This window comes from Penaeus japonicus, unplaced genomic scaffold (assembly GCF_977035675.1).
Source record: "Penaeus japonicus unplaced genomic scaffold, GWHDUDI00000001_assembly GWHDUDI00000029, whole genome shotgun sequence".
NCBI classification, from domain to species: Eukaryota; Metazoa; Arthropoda; class Malacostraca; order Decapoda; family Penaeidae; genus Penaeus; species Penaeus japonicus.
The window spans coordinates 23,058,628-23,068,627 of record NW_028234431.1 but is presented as its reverse complement, the minus strand read 5'-3'; positions in this window follow the sequence as shown (position 1 = coordinate 23,068,627).

Genomic DNA, 10,000 nt, shown 5'->3' with positions numbered 1-10,000 from the left:
ATGCTCTGAATTATTTTATCTGATGACACTGATGTAATTTTACACTTTTATATTCTTTACAGACAATCCTTTAGGCAACAACGTATTGTCTTGTCAACAACCTCTTTTTATACTTCTTACTACGTTTCGAAAATCCACAACGGTCAGATTGTTTTGAAAATGTACTATGATAAAGATACACCGATTGCATACCATTGCATTTACTTCTATGCTAATATTTACTTCATTTACTTCTATAGTAATATTTGTTAACTAATTACTAATGTATGCGTTTCCATATGACGAGGCATCATCTTATAACAGTTGAAAAAAAATCTCAATTCTGAGTTTCATATTTTTTTTTTTTTTTAAGAGCACACAAATCTCCAGCAAACACCACTATAAAATAAAACAATCCTTTCTCCTGATTACTATCATTACCATTACTAGTAATGTCAATATCTATAACAAATAAGCTTCAAGAATAGAACAAAACACGGTCTCACCGTGGCTATGTTTAATAACAACAAAGTTTATTTTCCTCAATATCATTACCGTCATCACTATTTTCATCATCACCAACACCATCATTGTTATAATTATCTTTCTCCTCCTGACTGTCCTTATTATTATTCAATTCAGATTACCTCTGGGAACAGATAAACATGATTCCCACATCTTCTGCTTGTCTGGCTGGAGTGGTTCCCAAACTTTAGCCTATCACTTATCCGTTGAAGCCTCGCTTTACCAACCGCGTTCCTCTTTAAAATTTGGTAGTATATGTCTAGACTTTTTTTTATGTACCTAGAGCCATATAGAGCAGTACCATTAACATCGTTACTAGATCTTTACAAAACTAAGAAGATTCTAAAATAATATGAATGGAAATTCGTTGAATAAATAACAATGATAATTAAATATTAGGAGTACGTCACGTACCGACTGAAAAATTCTTTCAGGTACCGCTGAGGGTACGTGTAACCCAGTCTGGGAACCTCTGGTCTTGTTTTTAAAGTTCTTTAAACCTAACACAAGTCACTCATTACGTAATGAAGATGATACGATGGCTACTTGTGGCAAAAAGGACATGTCAAGTAGAATGAATTATCAAGAAAATAATGAACACCCAAATAAGTAAAAAAAAAAAATAAATACTCATCTTGATGAAAATTATTAAATCCGCAAACACAGATTCACATGGTAGAAATATCTTCCATTTAGTCAAAGATTATAGACAAACACGGACATTACCCCCGAGATCAATTGGAATGCTAAGGATAATAAACCTTACTGCCGAGTGTGTCAGAAGACGAAAATAATTTTATATCCAGTTTTTTTCTTCCTTTCTTATCGAGGCACGAGACTGGTCGCTGACGGTGATGAAAATCATGTGAAAAGCAACAACGTTATTCACATATGATCATTTCAGCCAATAATTACCAACCTTTTAAAGAAACCTTGGCTTTGATAAAAAAGAGTAAGAGTTGACCATTTCATCGACTGCAAGAGAAGCGCTGAGTGGTACTTCGTCCTGCAATCTATCATCCTTAATTATATTGATATACTTTGATATTTATATTTCAGGGTCTCTACATATCGCCCATTTCATTCTTTAACAAACCAGTTTGAATGAATGAACTATTTGCAAGATTTCACATTCCTCGTGTTTTTCTGTCCTTTCCTTTTTCCTATTCCTCGCGTTCGCATGGATGATCTTTCATTTACAAAAACAAACGCAACGACTTGGTCATCATCAGCAACAGATTAGTCGTGTGGATAACTATTGTTCTAGAATTTCCAAAAGTAACATGTAGTAGCTGTTTGGCCACGCTCTTGGAAGACGTGTAGCAGGGTAGCATCCAATGCACTGAAATGTTTATTAAGAGCTCTGACTCAGTGCTGCAGCGATTGAGAAGAGTAATCCCAGGCACCTTGACTATGTGATGTGACAGTGTGCCACATCTTCTCTTGGGCGGTGAGTGTGGAATTTTTCTTCTACTGGGGAGGTTTCAGTGCTGCAGACCTCACCAATGATTAAGCTTCTGCAGTCTGACCTATTGAACTGATTGTACACCCACAGGGACTGCTTGCAAGGTGGACATGGACACCATATCCACAACGACAGTGGAAAAGGGGATATTGTCGGCTGAAACAGGACACTGGCTATACCCCTGGGTTCACAACTGTGTGGATTATTAGAAAAAAATAGTTTTCGACTGCGGTATGCTTGGATTGGGTGTAATGAATCTATGTGGGTCTTTTTAGCAGTGATTATAATGCTGGGTATCTCCGTGATGATTTCTGATAACTCCGGGATAATGACCCCGGTTGCGAGATCTCCTGAGTCATTGCTGTCGCGTCTCTAACAAGATGGGTTGTCATTTGAACTACCCAGGGATCTACTTCTTAGTGACAGCCCGTGGTTGGCCCGGTCCTCAGGACTAGGATTACTTCTTTATATTCCGCTCTTTTGCACCTCCACCTTGAGCTGAGATTGTGACTTGGATTAGGAATTAGTCCTCTCCTCTCCAACTCCTCACTGGACAAGGCTGCTGCTACTCAGCTACACACACACACACACACACACACACACACACACACACACACACACACACACACACACACACACACACACACACACACACACACACACACACACACACACACACACACACACACACACACACATACACACACACACACACATCCACGTGTGGATTTGACTGGCAGCCCAGAAAAGTAAACGATGGAGAGGTCGGAGGGCCGAGACTACGGGAGTTGTTGCACGGCATTTGTTGCATAACATCTTGTTAAATATCTCGATATCATTATCCTTATCCTTATCCTGATCATTATCATTATTATCATCATCATTCATATTGTTATCATTAACATTTTTCTTTCTTTATCATTGTCATTATCGTTGTTTTTATCATCATTGCTGTTGTTGTCTTTGTTTTTATCATTATCATTACAATTGTCGTTATCATTGTTAGCATTATTAAAACTATGATTATTGTTATCATCATTATTGATACCACTATCATTATCATTATCATGATTATCATCATCATTCATATTGTTATCATCAACATTTTTCCTTTTTTATCCTTGTCATTATCGTTGTTTTTTTATCGTCACTGCTGTTGTTGTCTTTACTTTTATCATTATTATTACATTTGTCGTTAACATTGTTATCATTATTAAAACTATGATTATTATTATCATCATTATTGATACCATTATCATTAATGATCAACACAATAATTTTTGTTGTTATTATCATTATTACTATTATTGTTATTGTTATTATTATTATTACTAAAATTATTGTTAGTGTTATCATTATTATCATGATGATTATGATTATGATTATGATTATCATCATTACTATTATCATCATTATCATCATCATTATCATAATCATTTAAATATTACTGATATCGCTATATCGTATGTGTATGCATATACATAAGTGAATATGCGATCATTAAAAGCTTCAATTATGCAATGATTATTCAATCGAGTAATAGCTCAGTCAGTTTCGTGTTAGAGTTCTAATCATGCGTCCACAGTTCAAGTCCCAATCAGTAAGTTGATAGTATTTTTTTTTTTTTTTTTTTTTTGGGGGGGGGTCGCTATCATAATCATTAATAGTTCTAATGTTAATATTATCCTTGGTAGCGTTATCCTTATTTCTAATAGTTAATCATCCCCATTATTATCATTATCACTTTCTTCATCATTTAAGCATTATAGTTATCATAATCTTTATTATTCCGATCATTATCATCATCTTCGACATCGCCATCATTTTCATTATCAGTTTTTACTATTATAATTGTAATCATCATTATCATCATCATAATAAAATGATTGTTATCGCTGTTGTTAACCTTATCATCATTACAATTATTACTTTTATCATCATTATTGATATCAATATTATCATCATTGATTTTATAGTTACTATTGTTATCATCATGATCATTATCATCACCATCATTACTTTTTGTTCCCGACATCATTATCATCATTATTGTAATAACTATAACTATCATTACTATTACTATTACGAACATCATTGTAATTATCTTTATCCTTATCATTAGTATTATCATCATCACCATCATCATCATCATCATACTTATCATCACCATCACAATTACCACCATCATCATCAGTATCATCATTATCCTCATCACCATCAGCATTATCATAATCATCATTCCTATTGTTATCATACCTAATATCATCATTGATATTTCTTTTTTTATCATCGTTATAATCGATGTTTTTATTACCATTGCTGTTGCTATCTTTGCTTTTATCATTATCATTGCAATCATTATTATCATCATTATCGGTATTATTACTTTGAATATCAATATCATCACCATTGTTGTTATCAGCATAATCATCATTATCTTTATTGTTACTGTTATCATGATTATTATCATTATTATTTTCATTATTATTATCATTATTACTATCACTATGTTCATTGTTGTTATCATTATCATCATGATCATTATGATCATCATTATCAACATCATCATTGAGAACCAGTGTCATGGAGCCTCGAGCACACGCTCGCAGCCAAACCCTCTTACGTCATCATTATCATCATCATCATCGCCATTCCTCTTATGATTGTTCTTTTTCTTATTATTATCATTACTGATACTTCTAATGATACCGCTGTTCTGTTTTTTCTTTTTTTTTCATTATCAAAAGTATTATAGTTATCATCATGATTATCATAATCATTTTTATTACTGTTGTCATTATCATTCCTGTTATTCTTCTTCTTATTAGCGTCGTTATTATAATAATTTTTATTATCGTATTATCATTACCTTTATTGTTACTGCTGCTATTATGATTACAATGACAATAAAATGACCATTATTGCAATCACCTTAATTCCTTACTACCAGCACTGCTCTCTTCATTGCTAATAGTAGTAGTAGCAGTAGTAGTTGCAGGATCACTGACATTAGCATCAGCATCACCATCGTTGTTGTAAGCGCATTAGTATGATCTTGATATTTTTATTTTCTTTGTAATTGTTATTTTTACCACTGCTATTGTTTTCAGCATCATCATGGTTATGGTAATTGTTATTATTATTGTTATTATCATCATCATTATCATTATTATCATTATCATCATCATTATTATCGTTATCATTATTATCATCATTATCATCTTGTTTTGTTATGACCTTTATGTTCGTGTTTTTGTTATGTTTTACTTTTTCTTCATCATAATTACCATTATTGCTCTATCAATACTACGATTTTTATCCTTATCATCATCAACAGTATCATTATTACTATCATTATTATCCTCCTCTTTCTCCTCCTCATTATCATCATTATTATCATCATTATCATCATCATTATCATAATAATTTGAATATTATAATGATATCGATATAACATATAAGTATGCATGTATGTAAATGAATATGTGATCATTAAAACCTTCACTCGTGCAACTGATATTCAATTGAGCAATAGCTCACTCAGTTTCGTGGAAGAGTTCAAATCAAGTGACCCGAGTTCAAGTCTCAAGTAAGCAGTTAACTTTTTTTTATTTATTTTTTATTTTATTATTTTTTTTTGGGGGGGTGTCGCTATCATAATCATTAATAGTTCTAATGTTAATATTATTATTGGTAGCGTTATCGTTATTTCTAATAGTTAATCATCATCATTATCATCATTATCACTTTCATCATCATTAGGATTGAAACGCTTACTATTTAAGCATTATCGTTATCATCATCTTTATCATTCCGATCATTATCATCATCATCGACATCGCCAGCATTTTCATTATCAGTTTTTACTATTATGATTGTAATCATCATTATCATCATCATAATAAAATGATTGTCATCGCCGTTGTTATCGTTATCATCATTACAATCATCACTTTTATCATCATTATTGATATCAATATTATCATCATTGATTTTATAGTTACTATTGTTATCATCATAACGATCATTATCATTACCATCATTACTTTTTGTTCATTATCATTATCATCATTATTGTAATAACTATAACTATCATTACTATTACTATCACAAACATCATTGTCATTATCCTTATCCTTATCATTAGTATTATTATCATCATCATCATCACCATCATCATCATCATTATCCTCCTAATCCTCACTATCCTCATTATCATCATCATTCCTATTGTTATCATACATAATATTATTATTGATATTTCCTTATCGTTGTTTTTTTATCATAATTGCTGTTGCTATCTTTGCTTTTATTATTATTATTATTATTGCAATCATCACTATAATTGTTATCGGTATTATTACTTTGATTATCAATATCATCATTATTGATGTTATACTTGTTTTCTTTACTAGCATCATCATCGCCGTTATCAGCATAATCATCATTACCTTTATTGTTACTGTTGTTATCATTATCATTATTATTATCATTATTATCATTATCATTATTATCATTATCATTATTATGTTCTCATTATCATTATCATTGTCATCATTATTATTATCATTATTTTCATCATTATTATCATTATTACTATCACTATGTTCATTGTTGTTATCTTTATCATCATGATCATTATGATCATCATTATCAACCAATGTCGTAGAGACTCGAACACACGCTCGCAGCCAAACCCTCTTACGTCATCATTACCGTCATCATCATCGCCGTTCCTCTTATGACTGTCCTTTTCTTATCATTATCATTACTGATACTTCTACTGATACCGCTGTTCTGTTTTTTTTCTCATTATCAGCAGTGTCATTGTTATCATCATGATTATTATTATCATTTTTATTACTGTTGCCATTATCATTCTTGTTATTCTTATTATTATTAGCGTCGTTATTATAATCATATTTATTATCATTACCTTTATTGTTAGTGCTATTATTTTTTTTACAATGACAATAAAATTATCATTATTGTAATCATCCTAATTCCTTACTACCAGCACTGCTCTCCTCATTGCTAATAGTAGTAGTAGCAATAGTAGTTGCAGGATCACTGACATTAGCATCAGCATCACCTTCGTTGTTGTAAGCGCATTAGTATGATCTTGTCATTTTTATTTTCTTTGTCATTGTTATTTTTACCACTGCTATTGTTTTCAGCATCATCATGATTATGGTAATTGTCGTTATTATTGTTATTATCATCATTATTATCATTATCATCATCATTGTTATCATTATCATCATCATCATTATCATCTTGCTTTGTTATGACCTTTATGTTTGTGTTTTTGTTTTGTTTTTTACTTTTTCTTCATCATAATTACCATTATTACTCTATCAATTCTACGATTTTTATCCTTATCATCATCAACAGCATCATCATTACTATAATTATTATCCTACTTTTTCTCCTCCTCATCATTATCATCTTCAATATCATCATTATTATCATCATTACCATCATCATGATCATAATCATTTAAATATTACTGATATCGATATAACATATAAGTATGCATGTATATAAGTGAATATGTGATCACTAAAACCTTCGCTTGTGCAATTAATATTCAATCGAGCAATAGCTCATTCAGTTTCGTGCAAGAGTTCAAATCAAGTGACCCGAGTTCAAGTCTCAAGTAAGCAGTTATTTTTTTATTATTATTTTTTTTTTTTGGGGGGGGGTCGCTATCATAATCATTGATAGTTCAATTGTCAATGTAATTATTGGTAGCGTTATTATTATTTCTTATAGTTAATTACCATCATTAATATCATGATCACTTTCATCATCATTAGGACTGAAACGCTTACTATTTAAGCAATATCGTTATCATAATCTTTATCATTCCGATCATTATCATCATCATCGACATCGCCAGCATTTTCATTATCAGTTTTTACTATCATAATTGTAATCATCATTATCATCATCATAATAAAATGATTGTCATCGCCGTTGTTATCATTATCATCATTACAATTATCACTTTTATCATCATTATTGATATCAATATCATTATCATTGATTTTATTGTTACTATTGTTATCATCATCATGATCATTATCATCACCATCATTACTTTTTGTTCCCGATATCATTATCATCATTATTGTAATAACTATAACTATCATTACTATTACTATTACCAACATCATTATCATTATCGTTTTCCTTAGAATTATTATTATCATCATCATCACCATCATCATCAGTATCACATCATCATCATCATCCTCATCATCATCATTATCATTCCTATTGCTATCATACATAATATTATCATTAATATTTCGTTTTTTATCATCGTTACTATCGTTATTTTTGTCATCATTGCTGTTGCTATCTTTGCTTTTATCATCATTATTGCAATCATCATTATAATTGTTATCGGCATTATTACTTTGATTATCAATATCATCATTATTGATGTTATTCTTGTTTTCATTACTATCATCATCAGTGTCGTTATCAGCATAATCATCATTATCTTTATTGCTAAAGTTATCATTATCATTATTATTATTATCATTATTTTCATCATTATTACTATCACTATGTTCATTGTTATCATTATCATCATGATCATTATGATCATCATTATCAATATCGTGATTGAGAACCAGTGTCGTGGAGACTCGAACACATACACACACAATAAACTCTTACGTCATCATTATCGTCATCATCATCGCCATTCCTTTAATGATTGTTCTTTTATTATGTTGTGTTTTTATTTTGTTTTTTACCTTTCCTTCATCATAATTACCATGATTTTTATCCGTATCATCATCAACAGCATCATTGTTATCCTCCTCCTCATTATCATTATCATCATCATGATCATAATCATTTAAATATTACTGATATCGATATAATGTATATGTATGCATGTATATAAGTGAATATGTGATCATTGAAGCCTTTACTTGTACAATTGACATTCAATCGAGCAATAGCTCACTGTTTCGAGCAAGAGTTCTAATATAGCGCCCCGAGTTCGCGTCCCATGCAAAAAGCCGTTATCTATTTATTTATTTTATTTATTATTGTATTTTTTTTGGGGGGGGGGGGGGAGCTAATCACATGATGATCACATGTAGATTTGACTGACAAGCCAAATAAGTAAACGATGGAGAGCTCTGAGGGCCAAGACTACGGGAGTTGCTGTACGGTACTAGTTGCATAACATTTTGTTGAATATCTTGATATCAAATGAAAATAAGATAATGAAACAGGTCATACAAATTAAAATGCTTCATTGCCTATGTTGCTATATTACCGCAGCATGCTTATAGCATGCTGGTCATATCACAGGCTCTATCATTGTTGCAGTTGAGTAAAATTCTAGTTTAGGGTCCATATCAGCTCATTATTTTCTGTATACTCATTGTGATGGAAGTATTGCTATTTTATGGGAGGACAAAAAGCAACTTTATTTTTTCATATTTATGTATTGTCGTGATCAAATACGGAACATATAACCATCCACAATGAAGATAACATGAAGAGGTATGGAAGAGGAAGGAAACTTGTGCATATGATTGTTAGTGCCACAGTAAAAGGTATCCCACATTGTAGACATTGGGCATGGTTTGAGTCACCTTCCTCTTCCTGTTCTGTTTGCACATCCTTCATCTGTGGTTATTTTAGAGCACGATGTCTTCAACTTGCTATGTGCCATTGTTCTATAAAGACAGTTCTTGCTATAGACTGTGGATGGGTGCCATTCAAGGCTCTCTCACCTGCTGATGCTAGAAGAATGTGGTGCCAGCTAGGTTTTGGATGTTAGGTGAAACCCAATTTGCTTAATATTATGGCAATAATAGTAATATGACTGTCATTGTCATCATCACTCAGTCATTACTCATGGCACAATAACATATCAAAGTGACCCAAAATCCCTAAATGTCATGTATGTCATGATGCCCGTCATCAGGCCAGAACTCCTGCATCATGTATGCCATGACACCAGTAGACAATGGGTTAAGAACCACACTATTTTAAACC